Source organism: Quercus robur, chromosome 8, assembly GCF_932294415.1.
Source record: "Quercus robur chromosome 8, dhQueRobu3.1, whole genome shotgun sequence".
Classification (NCBI taxonomy): Eukaryota; Viridiplantae; Streptophyta; class Magnoliopsida; order Fagales; family Fagaceae; genus Quercus; species Quercus robur.
In genome coordinates this window covers 32,025,982-32,046,663 of record NC_065541.1, presented here as the reverse complement: position 1 = coordinate 32,046,663, position 20,682 = coordinate 32,025,982, and the positions used below count along the sequence as shown (strand labels likewise).

Here is a 20,682-nt window from a genome sequence, read left to right as displayed (position 1 = left end):
GGTAGGCTTCTTAGGCTTAGATTCTTTCAGATCAACCCTAATCTTCCTAGATGATGAACCTTCTAAGGGTTTAGCAACCTCACTCACAGGGGGTTTGACAATTTCACTCACTATCTCACTCACTGAAGGTTCAGAAGAAGAAGATGAGGGAACAAATTTAGTGGAATGGGGAGCGGACACACAGATGCTATCAACATAACCTAAACCAGTTTTGTCAGAAGATGACTTTTGAACACTCAGCATTTGATCAAGTTTAGAACTAGCAGATCTAGCAACAGATAAATCAAGTTCCAAAGATTTAACTTTATCAAGCAAAAGCATGTTTTCAGTTTTCACATTGTTCAAAAGATCATTAGCATCAAACAATTTAACAAGCAAATTTTTCTTTTTAAGCTCAAGAGATTCAATTTTCTTTAGGCCAAGTTCAACATTCATAGCATCCTTTGCAGCAACTTTGCAAAGTTCGTTATAGGCCTCTTGAAAATCTGCATCTTCAGAGAGTTCCCCATCAGAAGGGTTCTCTTCAACAGATATGCTCTCATCAACTACAGCAGTAGCAGTGAAAGCAATGTAATTTCCATCCTCATCACAATCAGAATCATGATCAGAACCTTCACCATCACTAAGGGTTACAGCCATAGCCTTACCCATAGACTTCAAATAGGTTGGACATTCAGATTTCATGTGTCCATACCCTTAACATCCAAAACATTGAGAGCCCAGAGAATTGTTGGAAGTTTGACCTACTCTTTCTCTAGGTTTATCATTGTTATTAACCTTAGTGGGATCATGCTTCCTAAAATTTCTAGGTTCAGCAGTGTTTGTGCCTCTTGCCGTTCTATTGTTATTCCTGAGAAAGTTTCTAAAGTTCTTGGCAAGATAGGCAATCTCTGTAGCAGAGAGCTCATCATCAAATCCACTACTATCAACATCATCAACTGACTTAAGAGCCATTGATTTGGATTTGGTAGTTTTGGGTAGAGCCAACTCATAGGATTGAAGAGATCCTACAAGCTCATCAACAGGGATGGAGTCCACATCCTTGCTTTTAGTAATGGCAGTCACCTTGGGTCTAAAGTCCTCAGTCAAAGATCTAAGAATCTTCCTAACAATTTTAGGTTGATCATAGATTTCACCCAAGTTAAACACAGAATTAACAATATCATTCAGTTTAGCATAGAATTCATCAAAAGATTCATCATCAGACATCCTAATGCTTTCAAATTTAGAAGTCAATTGCTGCAATTTATTTATTTTCACAGTCTTTGTGCCTTCATGCACAGTCTGGAGGATATTCCAAGCAGTATGAGCAATCTCAACATTCGAGATTCTCTTAAATTCCTCCATAGAAATAGCGTTAAAAATCGCATTCATAGCCTTGCTATTAAACGAAGCTGCTTCTTTCTGAGAAGTTTGCCACTCACTAACAGGAGTAGTGGGCTTCTACCATTCGTATTCAACGGAGTTCCACACCCTCTCATCAATGAATTTCAGGAAATCTTTCATCCTTACTTTTCAGTAAGCATAATTATTCCTATCAAAGTGAGGAGGAATAACTAGAGAGTGTCCGTGTTCCATGACAACAGGGGTCAAGGATCAGCTCAGTGATCAAAGGATTAACAACAAAAAAGCTACTTGCTCTGATACCACTTAACAGTTTTTAGACCCCTTAAACAATTGATTAAACCTAGGTAATTAGACAAGTTGTTACTTAGTCCAATTAAACAAGTCTAGGCTATCACAATAATAAAGATCAAATCATGCAAAGCAGCGGAAAATAAATAACACACGATATGATCAACCAGGAAACCAAACCGGTAAAAACCTGGGGAGGATTTGACCTAGCTATCCTCAAGGTAAACTTGAATCCACTATCTTGAAAGAATCGAAGTTCATACAAAAGGACTTACAAGCACCCTCGCTTGACTTCCTAATGCTACCAACCAGTAGAACTTATTGACACGACCACGTGCAAGCTCCGAATCCACGGACTCCTTCTTTCTTGGATTCCTACCAGCTACAAGCACCCCCGCTTATATATTCTTTAAGCTTTAATGGCAACAACTATTTTGATCATCAAGGTGTAGAAAATATCTCCTCCTTGAAAACCCTAAGTTTGTGTAAAGGAAAGCTCCTCTAGATTTCACAAGAGATTTACACAAACTGCAATATGAGCAACACTAAAACGTGGCTAGGGTTTACCTTTTATACTTAGGACAAATAAGAAACCCTAAAAACGTTTTAAAACAACTAGGGCTGAGTTGGAAAAATCTGCAGAAAAGCGATCTGCCCGAACTTTAATCGGTCGAGCCTAAGCTTCGATCGATCGAGCCAGGCCGAAAGCCACAGTGCTTTCTGCTTTACACTCGATTCCAACTTTACATTGACATACAACTTTGAGCTAGCTTTAAACACTTCTAAACACATTGTTTTGATCATGGTTTGCCAACAATACAAATTAGAGTTCTAAATACACAAAGTCCTTAAACTTTAGAACCTAACACAATTAAACAAGTCTAGGTTATCACAATAATAAAGATCAAATCATGCAAAGCAGTGGAAAATAAATAACACAAGATATGATTACCCAAGAAACCAAACCGGTAAAAACCTGGGGAGGATTTGACCTAGCTATCCTCAAGGTAAACTTGAATCCACTATCTTGAAAGAATCGAAGTTCATACAATAAGACTTACAGGCCCCCACGCTCGACTTCTTATTGCTACCAACCAGTAGAACTTACTGACAAAACCACGTGCAAACTTCGAATCCACGGACTCCTTCTTTCTTGGATTCACCACCAGATACAAGCACACCTGCTTGTGTTTTCTTTAAGCTTCAATGGCAGTAACTGAATTGATCATCAAGGCGTAGATAAATCTTCTCCTTGAAAAACCTAAGTTTGTGTAAAGGAAAGCTCCTTTAGATCTCACAAGGGATTTACACAAACCGTAATTATGAGCAACACTAAAAGTGGCTAGGGTTTGGCTTTTATACTTAGGAAAAATAAGAAACCCTAAAAATGTTTTAAAACACTTAGGGCTGAGTTGGAAAAATCTGCAGAAAATCATTCTGCCCGAGCTTCGATCGATCGAGCCTGTCTTTCGATTGATCGAGCCAGGTCGAAAGGCACAATGCTTTCCTGCTTTAACTCGATTCCAACTTTACATAAAAGAACAACTTTGAGCTAGACTAAAACACTTCTAAACACATTATTTTGATCATGGTTTGCCAACAAAACAAATTAGAGTTCTAAATACATAAAATCCTAAGACTTTAGAACCTAACACCAACTACCGTAGCCTATCCCGAAATACCAACCTACAATTGAACCATCGCTCCAATACCCAATTGGACTTGATCTTGTAGTAGCCTTCTTTCCCTTTGATGCACAAACCTCCAATTTGTGACTAACCCTTTGCATGGATCCGAGTACGTGACTAACTCCAGCAATTTGAACAGATGTTATTGACTGCGAAGTTCTTCACTTCATTAATAATGAAGATCGGGAAGCACTTGGTTACAAAATTCTATGGCGCACAAATGCAGTAGCTTCACACAGAGAAAATAATTATCTTAGTCTTTATATTCATGTGTGATGACTCTTAAAATTAGCCTTAAATATGTCTAGGGTTATGAGATAAGAGACCCTAACGACTGCACAAGACTAGGCCGAATTTCATATTTGGAAATTCTAAAATCAAAGTTCTCGATAGATCGAGCTGCTGTCGAGCTATTTATCGAGCTTCACATTAAGTCTTGATAGCAGACTTCTATCGAGCTATCTGTCGAGACTTAGTGAACAGCTTTTCTTCACTTGTTTTTTGGATCAATCTTCAAGTCTTTAATACTTGACTTGAACAACATGTTTTTTGAAGTAGTAAACCCATCTTATATCTACCCAATTACAATTAAAGTACATTTTGTCAAAAGATTAGCCAATTACAATAAAATATGACTCTAACAATCTCCCCCTTTGGAAATCCATGATAAAACCACAAAAAGCAATTATGAGAGAAGTCTAACACAACTATCCCATAATTTACAAAAGTACAAAAGTCTAGCCCTACAATGAACTCTTGAAAACTTTGCAAATAGAGAGATCATGGCATGATAAACTTGCAACCTGTCTTATCAGAAATGATTAAACAAGATCAAGTGTGAAACATAGACAAGTTGTATACAATAAGAAACAACACATGTGAGACAAAGGTAAAGAAAACATACATCAACTCATATATATAAATTAGAGGCATCTGTCTGGACGACCTTGAAGGAATTTTCTGAGGGGATTCCTAGACAAGGGAGTGTTTTGACATATTTTTCGATTTTTTGAACAACCAATGTATGAGTGGGTGTCCAAGGAGGAGGATTGGTTCGAAGTCTATCAAAAAGAAGCTTGCATTGTTGCCTAAGATTCTGAGAGAAATCAGAAATGTAATTGAGGGATCCTAGGAACCTTTGATGTTGGGTCTTTTCTAGGATCTCATCTGGAAACTTTTCTGCAAACTGAATGGCTCTATCTATGGGTTTGATGACACCATGTCTTATATCAAAGCCTAAGAATCGGACACTGGTTTGGAAAAGTTTGATCTTTGAAGCTGAAACAACAAGACCATTATGTTTGATGGTTTGGAAGAATGTTCTAAGATGCTTCCAATGTTGGTTTAGGGATTCTGAGAAAATAAGTACATCATCAATGTACACATTGATATGACTGGAGAATGGATTGAAAATCTCATTCATGATGTTTTGGAATTCAGAAGGTGCATTCTTAAGACCAAAGGGCATTACATTCCATTCGTAATGGCCAAAGGGTGTGGTGAAGGCTGTCTTGTACCTGTCAGACTCTTTAATTTCTATCTGCCAAAAACCACTTTTCATGTCAAACTTACTGAAAACCACTGCTTTGCTAAGTCTGTTAACTAAGTCTCTTTTGTTGGGAATAGAGGGCAATTACCAAATGGGTAATTATATTGATATATATTTATATATATATATATATCAAAGAATACAATGTATGTAACAAAAGTCGTCACAACACCATGGTACATGTAATGAGAAAAGAAAGACACCAAAACCTCACTACATCCCTCAAAACACTATCCCTCAAAGCCTTACTTTCTCATCTAAAGACAGAAAAAAGGCTCTTATGCATACTTTTCAATATGCATAGTTACTACCACCAAATAAAGGAGGAACAATCAGGGATTGCCCACGATCCATAACAACAGGAGTCAATAAATCACACAGCAAAGAGTGTGCTTGCTCTGATACCACTTATTGGGTTAAGATAGTTTAATCCCGTTAATTAATTCAATTACCCAAGTTGATTAATTAGATTCAATTGTATGCAACTCATGAATGCACCAATAAATCACCAAAAATACTAAGTGCAGCAGAAAATAAATTAGACATGGTGATTTGTTGATAAATGGGGAAAGCTCGCAAGGCAAAAACCCTAGCGACTGATTTTAAGGTCATCACTCCCAAGAATCCACTAATCAACAATTAAGTGGATGTTCTTCTGCATACATGTATATATAGGAGAGATCTTTGGCCAAACAAAATTAGAAATCTATAAATTTTGAATTTCAAGGAAAGATCTTTATACGAACAAATTTAGAAATCTATGAATTTCAGATTTTTCTTGATTTCTAAAAATTAATGACACATTTAGAGGGTATGTATTCTTGATTAATAGGAAGTTGTTATTAATTATATATATTCTTAATAAATGTTATATGACTTCCTCTATACAAAATAGGAAGTGCTATTATAATACATATTTTTTTTAATAATTGCATAGCATGTAGTCCAGTAGTATACTAGTATGTGTTGTCCATGACTTCCTCTTTTTGATTATGTATTCTCTAGCTTCAGATTTGTTTTGTGTTATTTTGTTTTTGTTTTTGTTTTTGTTTTTTTTTTTTTTTTACGTTTGGATAAAATCCAACCTGATTATGTTATACTCATTAAAAACTAAATAAATAATATCGGCGAAAACTTTTGGGTTGGGTAGGGTCGGATACCCATTACCCAACGGGTTTGGTCATCCCTAATTGGAGCCCATTTTTTTGAAGCTTACCATTGACCGCAATAATTGCTCAACTGAATCATTAAACAATTATTGCACAATTATTACCTAAAAATTCCCCTTTCTTCACCTTTCACCTACCAATATTCGTTTACAGCAGAATCAAAAACATTATAGGGTGATATAGAGGTTTTGAAGGAGCTGAAGAATGGGTTGGACCCTAACTTAGTGAGTCCAGGCTCATGCATTAATTGTGCGTTTAAGATTGCTTAAAAGCCATATTTTTTAAGTATTCAGCTTATTTTTGCTACTATTCATAGGTCTCATTTGTTGGGTTAATATAGTTTGACCCCGGTTAATTAATTCAATTACCCAAGTTGATTAATTAGGTTCAATTTTATGCAAATCGTGAAAGCACCAACAAATCACCAAAAATACTAAGTGCAGCGGAAAATAAATTAGACACAGTGATTTGTTAACAAATGGGAAAAACCTCGCAAGGCAAAAACCCCACCAGGTGATTTTAAGGTCACCACTCCCAAGAATCCACAAATTAACAATCAAGCGGTTACAAGTATAAGGAATTTTACCAACTACCATAGCCTATCTCGAAATACCAACCTATAGTTGAACCATCGCTCCAATACCCAATTGGACTTGATCTTGTAGTAGCTTTCTTTCCCTTTGAAGCACAAACCTCCAATTTGTGACTAACCCTTTGCATGGATCCTAGTACGTGACAAACTCCAGCAATTTGAATAGATGTTATTGACTGCAAAGTTCTTCACTTCGTCAATAATGAAGATCGGGATGCACTTGGTTACAAAATCCTATGGCGCACAAATGCAATAGCTTCACACAGAGAAAATAAGTATCTTGGTCTTTATATTCGTATGTGCCGACTCTTAAAATAAGCCTTAAATATGTCTAGGGTTATCAGAAAAGAAACCCTAAACAACTGCATAAGATTGGGCCGAATTTCAGATTTGGAAATTCTAAAATCGTAGTTCTCGATAAATCGAGCTGCTGTCGAGCTATTTATCGAGCTTCACATTAAGTCTTGATAGTAGGCTTCTGTTGAGCTATTTGTCGAGACTTAGTGAACAGCTTTTCTTCACTTGTTTCTTGGATCAATCTTCATGTCTTTAATACTTGACTTGAACAACATGTTTCTTGAAGTACTAAACCCATCTTAGATCTACCCAATTATAAGTAAAGTGCATTTTGTCAAAGGATTAGCCAATTACAATAAAATATGACTCTAACGATCTCCCCCTTTTGAAATCCATGATAAAACCACAAAAAGCTATTATGAGAGAAGTCTAACATAACTATCCCATAATTTACAAAAGTACATATGTCTAGCCCTACAACAAACTCTTGAAAACTTTGCAAAAAGAGAGATCATGGCATGATAAACTTGCAACCTGTCTTATCTGAAATGATTAAACAAGATCAAGTGTGAAATATAGACAAGTTGTATACAATAAGAAACAACACATGTGAGACAAAGGTAAAGAAAACATACATCAACTCACATATATATATATATATATATATATAAATATATCAAAGAATACAATGTATGTAACAAAAGTGGTCTCAAGACCATGGTACATGTAACGAGAAAAGAAAGACACCAAAACCTCACTACATCCCTCAAAACACTATCCCACTATCTAGTATATCCTATGCGAGCTCTCCCCCTAACAACAAGACTACTCTCGTCTATAAAACTACTCCCCATTTTTGTCACAAGTGACAAAGGGTGTATCACTGAGAGTTCGTCATCTCATCATCATACTCAGAGCCAAAAGCATCATCACCATCATCATCTCCACCATCCAAAGAAGAGGACTCCTCAACATGCTCAGGTGAAGTTGAGGGTGTGAAACCACCAAGGTGAGACTAGCGGGCAAGTGATGCGACCGATTTTGATGTTCATTTGACACATCTCATTGGATAGATGGTCAAGATGACTACCAAAATCAGCATGCATATGCTGAAGTTGCTCCATGACTTCCTCAAGGGAGACAGGTGCCCTAAATGAGGAGGAAGAGGCCGATGAGGAAGAGGATTGAGAGGAAGGGGCTGCAGGGTTTGTAGGGGCTACATTTGAAGGCTCCACACAGGGATGCTTCACAGCAAGCTGCGCTGCACTCCTCTGAATAGACTTCTTGCTCATGGCACCCATGACATAGAAGAGGGGAGAAAAAGGAATGGTGACGTGCAAGTGAGTGAGAATGTGCATGATAGTTGATGGAAAGATGAGCTTATTACATGTGGTAGTGTCTCGATAGCAATCTATAATAGATTCTATCATATGTGATGCAAAGTCTATAGAAAGAGATCTTTTTGAAGAATAGTCCATGCTTCTTTCGTATTGTCAGTGGAAGAGATCTTCTTTAATTCTTCATTGGTCACAGCACTAAACAGAACATTCAGTGCTTTACTGTTAAAATTTGCAGCTTTGATCTTTGCATCATCCCAGATGGCTGGTGGCTTTTTAGGCTACGTCCAACCTACGTCAACTACAAGCCATACTTTCTTATCTAAAGATAGTAAAAACGCTCTCATGCTTACTTTCCAATATGCATAATTACTACCATCAAATATAGGAGGAACAATTAGGGATTGCCCCCGATCCATAACAACAGGAGTCAATAGATCACACAGCAAAGAGTGTGCCTGCTCTGATACCACTTGTTGGGTTAAGATAGCTTGATCCCGTTAATTAATTCAATTACCTAAGTTGATTAATTAGGTTCAATTGTATGCAAATTATGAATGCACCAATAAATCACCAAAAATACTAAGTGCAGCGGAAAATAAATTAGACATGGTGATTTGTCGATAAATGGGGAAAACCTCACAAGGCAAAAACCCTAGCGGGTGATTTTAAGGTCATCACTCCCAAGAATCCACTAATCAACAATCGAGTGGTTACAAGTATAAGGAATCTTACCAGCTACCTTGGCCTATCCCGAAATACCAACCTACAGTTGAACCTTCGCTCCTGAATGTTCAAATAGTGTAGAAAACACCAATGAACATTTAGACCCCCAGTTTACAAATTACCAATACAACCTTATAATCAAACAATATATGTGCGGAATATGAATATAAGCTAAACCCAAACATGTAACACACTCTAAACCATAATTAATCACGATCACAGTAGTAATTAAATGGTAAAGAGAAAGGGAAGAATGTTGCAAACACAAATATAACACTGTGATGTTTTATCGAAGAGGAAACCAAAGTACCCGACGTAAAACCTCTCCGCCGCCCTCCAAGCGGTCAATAATCCACTAGAGAATGAAGTTGGGATACATGAATAGTAGAAGACCCTCTAAGCCTAATCCACTCAATGCACCTAACCCTCTAAGCTTCTTGCTCCAACAGGGTTACGCTGAACCTTGTCTTCCCTATCTTAGCAGATCCCACAATAGCCCATTGCATCAACCAAATTGAATTGGTCCCTTCTGAACTACTTCCCAAGCACCAAAATAGCTTCTCACAGATATGGGTATGATGAGATAAGGATTTGGCTAATGTACCTCTCAAGGATATATCAATGGAGAGGGTGAGAGTTGAGGAATTTGGAGAATCAAAAGATGAAGAATGTGGATGAGTCAATCTTGTTTTTCTCTAAGGTTTCCCATCCAAAATTCTCTTTGGAAGCTCTCTGCATTTCATGGGTATAAGGGTATTTATAGCAGGGCGTATGAGGAATGCGAAGAGTCAATTACAACCAAACAGGGCATTCTGGCAACTCGTGCGCGCGACTGGAACAAGTCGCGAGTTTGAGTCATGAACTAACTGCCTGGCCAGACTAGAAGTTTTGTCCTGTAGTGCAACAGCTAGTGTGACCCTTCAGCTCCCCCTGCATGCTTTACACGTGTGCCATTCTAGCGACTTGCTAGTCGCCAGATCCAGTTTCAAGACTCCCAAATAGACACTAACTCCTGGGACTTCAATGTTGACCCATGCAACAACCTCTTCAGCAACTGGTTCATGTGTGGGTTTCGTTTCGGCTGAGTCACCGAAATCAGTCATGACCAGGCGAGTTACAACGGTTCACTCTCTTCCATTTTGTTAGGACATATGTGATTCAATGTTAGGAACATATGTCACTATTTTATGTAATTGGCTAATCTTTTGACAAAATGCACTTTACTTGTAATTGTATAGATCTAGGATTTATTTAATACTTCAAGGACCAAGGTTTCAAATTCAAGTGTTAAAGCCATGCAAGTCTGTCCAAGAATCAAGTAAGAAAGTGCTGTAATTTAAAACTCGACAGCTAGCATCTATCGAGGTTTAAAAGCTGTTGAAGCCCGTGGCTCGACAGCTAGCTCAATAGATGGCTATCTATCGAGGTTTACGAGACTCAGTTTTTCAAAGTTGTTTTTGTAAGGTTGAATTTATTCAACCATCTAATTGGCTTTATTCCGTGCCAAATTTGCTTGTAATTCAGCATTTAGTAACCCTGTATTTAGGTGGGATTGTTGTAAGGGTAGTGAGTGAGATAGTGTGAAGATTGCTCAAGAGTGTGCAAGAAAACAGAGAGTCGCGGCTGGGACTCGCGGCTGGACTCGCGGCTTCAACCCGCCAGAAGATGCACACGTGCCAAGCATGCTGGAAGATGAACAGTCATGCTAGCTGGAGCACTACAGGACAAAACAGGACAACTGGCCATACGGTTAACTCGCGACTGGAACTCGCGACTTAGTCAAGCCGCGAGGTCAAGCCGCGAGCCACCCCTGTTTTGGAAAAACCTGACGTTTCGCATTCCACTCCTCTTTAGTATAAATACCCTTTTAACCCACGATTGAAAGAGAGCTTCCAGAGAGATTTTTGAGAGAGAAACCCTAAAGAAAAACCAGATTGTTTTACCCACAATCTCTACCTTAGAGTCTCATCAAAATCCCTCACTCTCTTCCTCTCCATTGTCAAATCCTTGAGAGGCCATTATACCAAACCTGGTTCTCACCATTATCATCTCTGTGAGACAGACGTTTGGAGTTCTGGGAAGCAGTTAGGAAGGAGCCAATCTTTATTGGTTGATGCTACGGTGTAGTAGCGGAATCCGGAAAGCTAGAAAAGAAAAAGGTTCGGCGCAACCTCGTTGGAGCAAGAAGCTTGGAGGGCTTAGGTGCATTGGGTAGATTAGGCTTGGAGGGTCTATTGCTGTCCTTGTATCCCAACTGTATTTTCTAGTGGATTGATTACCGCTTGGAGGGCGGCGGAGAGGTTTTTCGCCGAGGTCTTCGGTTTCCTCTTCGATAACATATCTGGTGTTATCGCTGTGTTTGCATCTTCCTTCCTCTCTATCTCTGCCTTTACATTATCTGCTGTGGTTTATTTTGTTGTGGCTTAGATAGTTGTTTAATCAATACCATGTTATAGCATATGTTAAGTTTCCGCACACTATTGTTTAACATATTGCGTGTGTTGATTAAATTGGTTTTTGGGGGTCTAAACGTTCAAAAGTGTTTTTGTACACGTTTTTGAACTTTCAATTGGTATCAGAGCGGGTACACATCTGTTTGGTTTCATTACCATTGTGTGATCCTTGACTCCCTTTCTTTTTGAGATGGATAGGTCTCAATCCCTTAATGCACCTCCATATTTTGATGGAAGTAACTATGCATTTTGGAAGGTTCGTATGAGAGCCTTTTTATGCTCTATTGATGAATCCGTGTGGGATGCTGTTGAGATGGGTTGGACCAAACCTGAAGCAGCCAAATCCACATGGGATAAGGCAGCACTTACTGCATCTAATGCTAACAGTAAAGCACTAAATGCTATTTTCTGTGGTGTGTCTCCAGATGAATTTCATAGGATTTCTCACATTATTATTGCCAAAGATGCATGGGAGATTCTGGAAACAACTTATGAAGGCACGAAGAAGGTGAAAGATACCAAGTTACAAATGCTGACCACTCGGTTTGAGGAGCTCAAGATGAGTGAGGATGAGTCTTTCGACTCATTCTATGGGAAGTTAAATGAAGTGGTTGTCAGCAAGTTTAACTTGGGGGAGAAGATGGAGGATTCTAAGATTGTAAGGAAGATCCTTCGATCATTGCCGGAAAGCTTCCGTGCCAAAGTAACAGCCATTGAAGAGAGCAAGGATCTTGACGACATCAAGGTTCAGGAGCTGGTTGGTTCTCTACAAACCTATGAAATGTCGCTGCCAAATCAACGGAAGGGTAAATCCATTGCTCTAAAGACTGTTAATGAGAAGGTGGAAGATCAAGGCTCTTCGGGAGAAGATATGGTGGACAAGGATGTAGCCTATCTTGTTAAAAATTTCAAGAAGTTTTTGAAATTCAAAAACAATGGAAAATTTGATGATAAGAGAAAATTCCAAAATTCTGGAAGAGAGAAGAGGGATTTCCAAAGGAAAGATGGAAAAGAATCCCAATCCACACAAGGTGTTACTTGTTTTGAATGCAACGGGCATGGACACTTCAAGAGGGAATGTCCTAACTATTTGAAATCAAAAGGCAAGGTGTATGCCACGACCTTGAGTGATTCAGACTCGTCCGACTCAGAATCTGAAGAGAGATGTGATGGAGAAGGAAACTACTCAGCTTTCATGACTATTGCTCATGTTGAGTCTTCGGATGAATTGAATTTGCTTGTTCAAGACCTTGGAGAACATAGTGAGGATGACTCACTAGGAATTGTTGAAGAATCGGAAGCTGAAGAAGAAGAATGCACTGCAACTCTTCAAGAAAATTACAACTCACTTTTGGAGAAATCTGGTGAATACACAAGGGTAGCCAAGGCTGCTGTGAGAAAGATGAAGAAGGCTGAGGAGGACTACAAAAGTCTCCTAATCCGGTATAGGGAGGCCAAATGCGAGATTGAAACTCTTAATGGTGAGCTGTCCGAAGCCTACACTAAAGTGAGATTCCTTGAGAATGAGGTTGTTCAAGCAAATGCAAAAATAGAGAGGGTCACCACCAAGAAGCTTGATGATGTTATATCATCTCAAAAGAGCTTCTCAGACAAATCCGGACTGGGATATACCGGAGGAAGTAGCTCAACTGGAAATGTCACTAAAGAAGTGAAGTTTGTGAAGTCCAAAGATCCAGTTGTAGCTGACTCTACTAGTGTGAACCTCGAGGTGGAGGAGAAGAAGAATGTGGTGGACCAACGGATGCTGAATCATCATAATCAGTATGTGGGCAGGTCTGAGTCTCGTGCCAAGTCACGTCCTCGACCACAAAGAGGTCCTAGAGGAATGTATGTGTGCCATTACTGTGGACTTCAAGGGCACACTCGACCAAATTGCCAAAAGCTGAGAGCAAAGAACAGTGCTACTCCTCAAAGGTCAGGAGGACCAAGAGTTGATAGGAGAACGTGGGCAGGGGATCAACCTAGAGAGCAAAACGGAGATCCCGGAATGATGAACGTGATGAAGATGATTGGTGCATTCACCAACTGCTTGGAAAGCTTCTCACGAAGGTTTGAAAACCCTAACTCCCGTACCCAATCCTCTAAGGAAATCACCCCAAACGCAAGTGTCGTGTGGGTGAAAAGGGGTACTCATGCATAAGCATTACAACATGTCCATGCATTAATACTTCCTATGCTTTGTGACTATGTTTGTTTGGTATGTTTGTTGGTTTTGATTTCGTTTGCTTGTCTGTCTTCTTGTGAATATCTCTTAATTGTGTTAAATGTGTTTTATCAATCTTTTTGTTTCTTGAGTCAAAAATCCAAAAATTACATAAACATTTGAAAATCAAAAAGGCTTGATTGACTTTGTTGAGTTTTTGTCTTAAAACTCGTTTTTCCGTGTACTTTTGTGCTAATGGCTTTGTGCATTTTCGAACATTACTTGTTTTCATGCACTCATATCACTTTGGGAAAAATCTTGAAATCTATGTGATTGTTGTAAATAGATCTTCAAACTTGTCATGAATGATTAGTGAATGGTTATGTTGATCTTGAAACTTGCATAGACTTGTGTCTATATCTCTTCCCACCTTTTATTCTTTTTGCTAAAAAGAGCTCACTAAATGTAAATCTCCAAATGAAAAGAGATATTGAGCTGCAAAAGCCTGTCGCACATTCTAGTATTTGACTAGGAAAAAGGGTAAGCGACTTTATATTAAAAGTGAAATTTCTTTCAAAAAGGCCAAAGGCCTATTCTTCAAAGAAAAATGTTATATATCCCTCTCACAATGAGAGATGATTGCCTCAAAAGATCAAATGTTATGGCTGAAAGTGGAGTCAAATGAAAGGCTCCAAGTTATGTTATCAAGTTGTGTGGGAAGTCATATATTCATATTTCTATAATTGAGATTGGTCACATGATCTAGTGCTAATTGTGTATGCCTTGGTTGAATTGATCATTGAAGCTTCACATTAGACAAAGGACTATTTCATTGTTGATATCCACACACAACACACAAGTTTATGTTTGATAAATGCCATATTCATTTGTGTGATTGTACTTGATAAAATGTGTTTTCACATACTCAATCTTTGTTAATTCAAGCACAAAAAGATTTTTGAGTGTTTTAGGTGTTTTTGGAAAGTGTTTTGCTGAAAAAATCTGAAAATTTCAAAAATACAGTTTTGCCCTGTTTTGGCGGCTCAGTCGCGGGTGTGTCAAGTCGCGAGCCTCAGTCGCAACTTCGCTGGTCAGTTTTGGCGACTTGTTCGCGAGTGGAAGGTCCAGTCGCGAGATTCACTCAGAGATTTTCGCGGCTCAGCTCGTGACTCACTCGCGGGTAGACCTTCCAGTCGCGAAAAACACTTAGAAAATTTTTTCAAAATTTTCATCTTGAGTGCTTTGGCGGCTTGATCTGGCGACTGTGTGGCGACTTGAACCAGTCGCGAAAATCGCGTGTTTTGCAGAAACAGGAGCAGTTTTTAAACCTCTTTCAGTTTTCCCTCGAACTTTTGTAACTGTTCACCTTCTCTTAAAACTGCTGTTTTCTCCCAAACCTCTTCGTGAATCCATTTTTTCAAACCCTTTTGGTGCTTCATTTCTTCTCCAAATCATCAAGAAAAGGTATGGGTTTTGATTTTTTAATCTCAGTTTCTTTTTCCTGCATATTTCTGTTACTGTTTGGACTGCTATTGTGTTCGTTATTCTTATCTCTATGAGTAATGGGTTTGGAGTATCCTGTTTTTGATATTGTTCTCACCCGTTTTCATGCTGAGCAGTCAATGTGTTTTTCATTGTTCTGAACTTTTGCTGATTATTGAATCTGAGAATCTTTTCTGAAATGGGTTTGGTGTTTATGTGACTTACTCATTACTCTTGCCTGAATATTGATGTGTGGATGTTAGGTTTCTTCATGATTGAAATATTTTCCCCATGTTCATGTCTCTGTTGGAGTGATGTTTGTTATCTGTTCTAAATGTTCATATGCTGTTTGTTATTGCATATCATGGTCATGTTAACCTGTCTCAATGACAGTTGTTGCGTCTCTCTTTGTCTTGGTACACTTTCACCAAGTTTGATGCACGTATTGATTTGTGCTTCTGTGGTTTGGGTCTGCACTATATTCAGTCTGGGTTTTTATATTGAAATATTGTTTATACTGAATCTTGTTGACAATCTTTTGTGGGGTATTGTTGCTTGGTTTTTTTCTGTTGGTCTGTTCTCTTGCAGATGTCTCGTCGATCTTCCAGGGGTAAAGACATTGTTGCTGACGAATCAGCATCCCCAGTTGCTAAAAGGACTCGTCTATCATCTCAAGCATCTCAAGATCCCAATGAGGATAGATTCAGAGTTCCCCTGAACTCACACGCCTACTCAAATGTGTTTGACAAGTCAACAACTATAGTGGAGCGGGTTGTAGAGTTCAACACCTTAGGGACTACATTCATCCCTCGAATCTTTGAGAAACGAGACTGGGCAAACTTGTTCGGAAACTTTGATGATCCAATGGATGAGCTGGTCAAAGAATGCTTCTCCAATGCCTCTGATCTTGGACCTGTCCTCGTTTTCTGGGTCAGAGGAACAGAGTTTAGTGTTACCCCAGACTCCATCGCAGATCTTCTCAGCATCACCAGACCTCAGAATGTGAATTTAACTCCCTATGATGAACGAAATCCAGAGGTTGGGGAAATTCTACAAATCCTAGGACACGATCATGAGGTGTCTAGTGCAGGAACTTCAATCAGCACCGCAAAGTTTGCACCTGAGTTGACCACACTGAAGTTGATCATGTTCACCAACCTCTACCCACTGTCCAACACTACATTCATCAATCTTGGGAGAGCTATATTTCTGTGTGATCTCATTACCGGAGCCCCCATTGATATATGTGCTCACATCTACTACAACCTGAGGAAGACCGCTTGTCGATCTACAGCTCGAGGAATCATTCCATTTTGCAGTCTCGTCATGAAGCTCATCCTTAATGCAGGCATTACTCCTCCTGCCGATGGTAAAATGTTGACTCGTCAACGTCCCATTTCTTTGTTCACTCTTCAAGCAAGCAGAAGTCACTCCTCCAAATCACCAAGACATGCTCACATCTCTCCGGGTCCTTCATTTGCCCCTGATTCAGAGACACCTGCACATACCACATCTACATCTCGTGATGTTCCTGAAGCTTCACAGGCTGGTATTCCGCAAGCACAAACTGCTTCTCATACTGACAGAGTTGGCAGTGTTCTTGAGCATATTCAGAATCGAGGTTTAAAAGCTGTTGAAGCCCGTGGCTCGACAGCTAGCTCAATAGATGGCTATCTATCGAGGTTTACGAGACTCAGTTTTTCAAAGTTGTTTTTGTAAGGTTGAATTTATTCAACCATCTAATTGGCTTTATTCCGTGCCAAATTTGCTTGTAATTCAGCATTTAGTAACCCTGTATTTAGGTGGGATTGTTGTAAGGGTAGTGAGTGAGATAGTGTGAAGATTGCTCAAGAGTGTGCAAGAAAACAGAGAGTCGCGGCTGGGACTCGCGGCTGGACTCGCGGCTTCAACCCGCCAGAAGATGCACACGTGCCAAGCATGCTGGAAGATGAACAGTCATGCTAGCTGGAGCACTACAGGACAAAACAGGACAACTGGCCATACGGTTAACTCGCGACTGGAACTCGCGACTTAGTCAAGCCGCGAGGTCAAGCCGCGAGCCACCCCTGTTTTGGAAAAACCTGACGTTTCGCATTCCACTCCTCTTTAGTATAAATACCCTTTTAACCCACGATTGAAAGAGAGCTTCCAGAGAGATTTTTGAGAGAGAAACCCTAAAGAAAAACCAGATTGTTTTACCCACAATCTCTACCTTAGAGTCTCATCAAAATCCCTCACTCTCTTCCTCTCCATTGTCAAATCCTTGAGAGGCCATTATACCAAACCTGGTTCTCACCATTATCATCTCTGTGAGACAGACGTTTGGAGTTCTGGGAAGCAGTTAGGAAGGAGCCAATCTTTATTGGTTGATGCTACGGTGTAGTAGCGGAATCCGGAAAGCTAGAAAAGAAAAAGGTTCGGCGCAACCTCGTTGGAGCAAGAAGCTTGGAGGGCTTAGGTGCATTGGGTAGATTAGGCTTGGAGGGTCTATTGCTGTCCTTGTATCCCAACTGTATTTTCTAGTGGATTGATTACCGCTTGGAGGGCGGCGGAGAGGTTTTTCGCCGAGGTCTTCGGTTTCCTCTTCGATAACATATCTGGTGTTATCGCTGTGTTTGCATCTTCCTTCCTCTCTATCTCTGCCTTTACATTATCTGCTGTGGTTTATTTTGTTGTGGCTTAGATAGTTGTTTAATCAATACCATGTTATAGCATATGTTAAGTTTCCGCACACTATTGTTTAACATATTGCGTGTGTTGATTAAATTGGTTTTTGGGGGTCTAAACGTTCAAAAGTGTTTTTGTACACGTTTTTGAACTTTCAGTTTTACACCCAATCCATGAGTATGTGTTTAGCCTTTCTTTTCTCACAACTCTAAACATATATAAGGATTATTTTAAGGGCCATCAAAGGTTATACAAGTTGCACAAGTGTGAAGCAAAGTCTTGTTTACGCAAATTGTGAACAGAGACAAAAATTTTCCCAAATTCATCTTTCTCTTGAAGAAGCTGCTATGTTTGTGCACCGTAGGGTTTTATGACCAAGGAGTTTCGTGATCTTCATCGTGTGATGAACTAAAGAACTTTACAGCTAACATTCTTCTGTAGTTGGTGATTAAGTCGCGTACTGGAATCCGCGCATTAAAAGGAGAGATTGTCACTACAGAACAAGTCCAATTGGATATTGGGGTAAAGGTTCAACTGTAGGTTGCTATAAGGTACTGTGATTCCCTTACTTGTAACCATCTGTTTTGATAATAGTGGATTCTCGGGAATGGTGACTTTAGAATTACCTGGTGAGGTTTTTGTCGTGTAGGTTTTCCCCATTCGTAAAGAAATCACAATGTCAATTTAATTTCCGCTGCATTTAGTTATTTGGTGATTTGTTTGTGCTACCACGCGCTTTGCATGTTAATTAACTTAATTAATTCACTTGGCTAAATTAATTGGTTAATTCATCACAAGGGACCAATACATTCTTAGCCTATCACATTTCTTGGAACATCCCTTACTTAGACACCCTTGACTGCTCCAACAACTTCTTCTCTAATCCATTTCCTGACTCACTCCCTAACCTGACTCGTCTGCGGTGACTCGGTCTCTCAATGAACTTGTTCTTCGACAAAATACCTACCTTGATTAGCTCACTCACTGAGCCTGAGGAGCTTTACCTCGTTAACAACAAGCTGGAGGGAGAAATTCCAGCAAGTTTCAACAACCTTGTGAGCTTAAAAAGACTCGAACTCCAATCAAACAAGCTCACATGCAAGTTTCTTGAATTGGGTTCTTTGAAAAACTTTTCCTTTTTAGATGCTAGCAGCAATGCCATCTCTAGCAAAATCCCATGGGTTTTCCATCTTCGCTGGTTCAAATCTCCATGAGAAACAATAGCTTAGAAGGAACAATAATCCCAGAGAGATGTAGCTTGTAGGATTGATAATGCAAAATATAAAACATCATAGAAAGCAAATGTAAAAACTATATGTATTTCAGTTTTTGTTTTTGTTTTTTTGTTGTGATGTCAATATATTCAAGTTCTCTTTTGTTTTAAATTTTGTATAATTTATGTTTTGTATTGATCACCCTAAATAATAATCCTAGAACGCCATTGTGCTACAATCAATAGAAACATCACCTCTCGAAGGGTCCGTTTGGTTAGGCGTTTTGAGAGCTTAAAAGAACATTTTTAAAATCCAAAACTTTGTTTTACAACCACAAATCCTTATAATTCTTTTTTTTTTTTTTTTACAAACACTAATTTTAAATTTAAAACACCGTTTTCCATGAACTTATACAAACACACTTTAAATTTCCAGCAGCTTAGAGACAATGTTACATGATTTGGCTTCTTCATTTCAAGTTCTTTCTTTTGGATATGTTTCTAGGTCAATAAGGAGGCCCAGCTTTTGGTTTCCTAACAGTTTTTAGTATTTAAACACTGAATTGTGGGCCTAATAAAAAAAAAGCGTTTGGTAAGGGTGTTTTTTACTGAAATGTTTGAGTTACATTTCTCATATTGCAGTGTTTAAACACTGAATTTAAAAACCTACTCTTACCAGTTTTCAATTTTCAAATAACATTATTTATTGGCACTTTTGTAAATATGTTAAAAACCATGGGAACTACTTGATTTTTTTTTTTAGATAGTTTTAACCTATGGCGTCTGTTTCTAATAATAGCTCTTTTATCATCAGACCAAGACACCAATTGGTTTTTGGTGTAGACGGGGATTAAACCCCAGATTTCTTATTCAACCATCAGAGACTTTACCAGTTGAGCTAACTGGAACCCACAGGTCCCACTTGATTAGAAAACACTTAAACAGTCTTCTCTATCTGTCACGTCTCTAGCACTCTTTTCTCTCACTATCTCCTTCAATTCACACTTTCTTCCCTTAACGTCTCAGGTCAATGATTTCTTCCATCGATCTAAACAAACAAAACCCAAGAAAATTTCCACATCTCATAGCTCTTCTAGAAAATTCTAATGATTTTTTCTTCTTGTATTAGTGAAGATCTTTTTATTTAAAAAAATTTAAGAGGAAAGGGCATGTCAACAGGGAGAACAAAAGAACAAACTGAACAAGTAAGGATATTTTCCACTCAATCAGAACCCATGAAAAAGTTCCACATCTCACAGCTCGTTTTGAAATTTCACATGGTTTCTTTTCCTGTATCAATGAAGAGATTTTATTTGAAAAATCAATGAGAAAATGGCATTTCAATAGTGAAAACAAAACCCAAGAAATTTCTCACCTTTGAAATTTCAACCGGGTTTTATTTTCTAGAACCATCGAGAGAGAGGGTCGAGCAATGGGTTTTGAGGACACAAAAAAGAAAAGAAAAGAAAGATGGAGCAATAGAGGAGAAAAGAAAAGAGAGAAGGAAAGGGTGTGCATTGGTAACGAGGGAGTTTCTCTCTCTTCCAATAAAATAAATATGCTTTTACTTTGCTTGTAAGATTTTTTAAAAAAAAAGCAAACACATACCAAAACATAATTATCCTTTTTATATTTTAAAATATGTTATTTAAAACAAGGTGCCAAACACATTTTTTGCATTATGAATACTTTAAACACGTGTTTGAACAA

General features: G+C 38.7%; 1 pseudogene; it reads left to right on the top strand.

Moving 5' to 3' along the window:
- Positions 1-4,963: 4,963 nt before the first annotated feature.
- Positions 4,964-19,023, top strand: LOC126696162 (receptor-like protein 35; annotated as a pseudogene).
- The last annotated feature ends 1,659 nt before the right edge of the window (positions 19,024-20,682 follow it).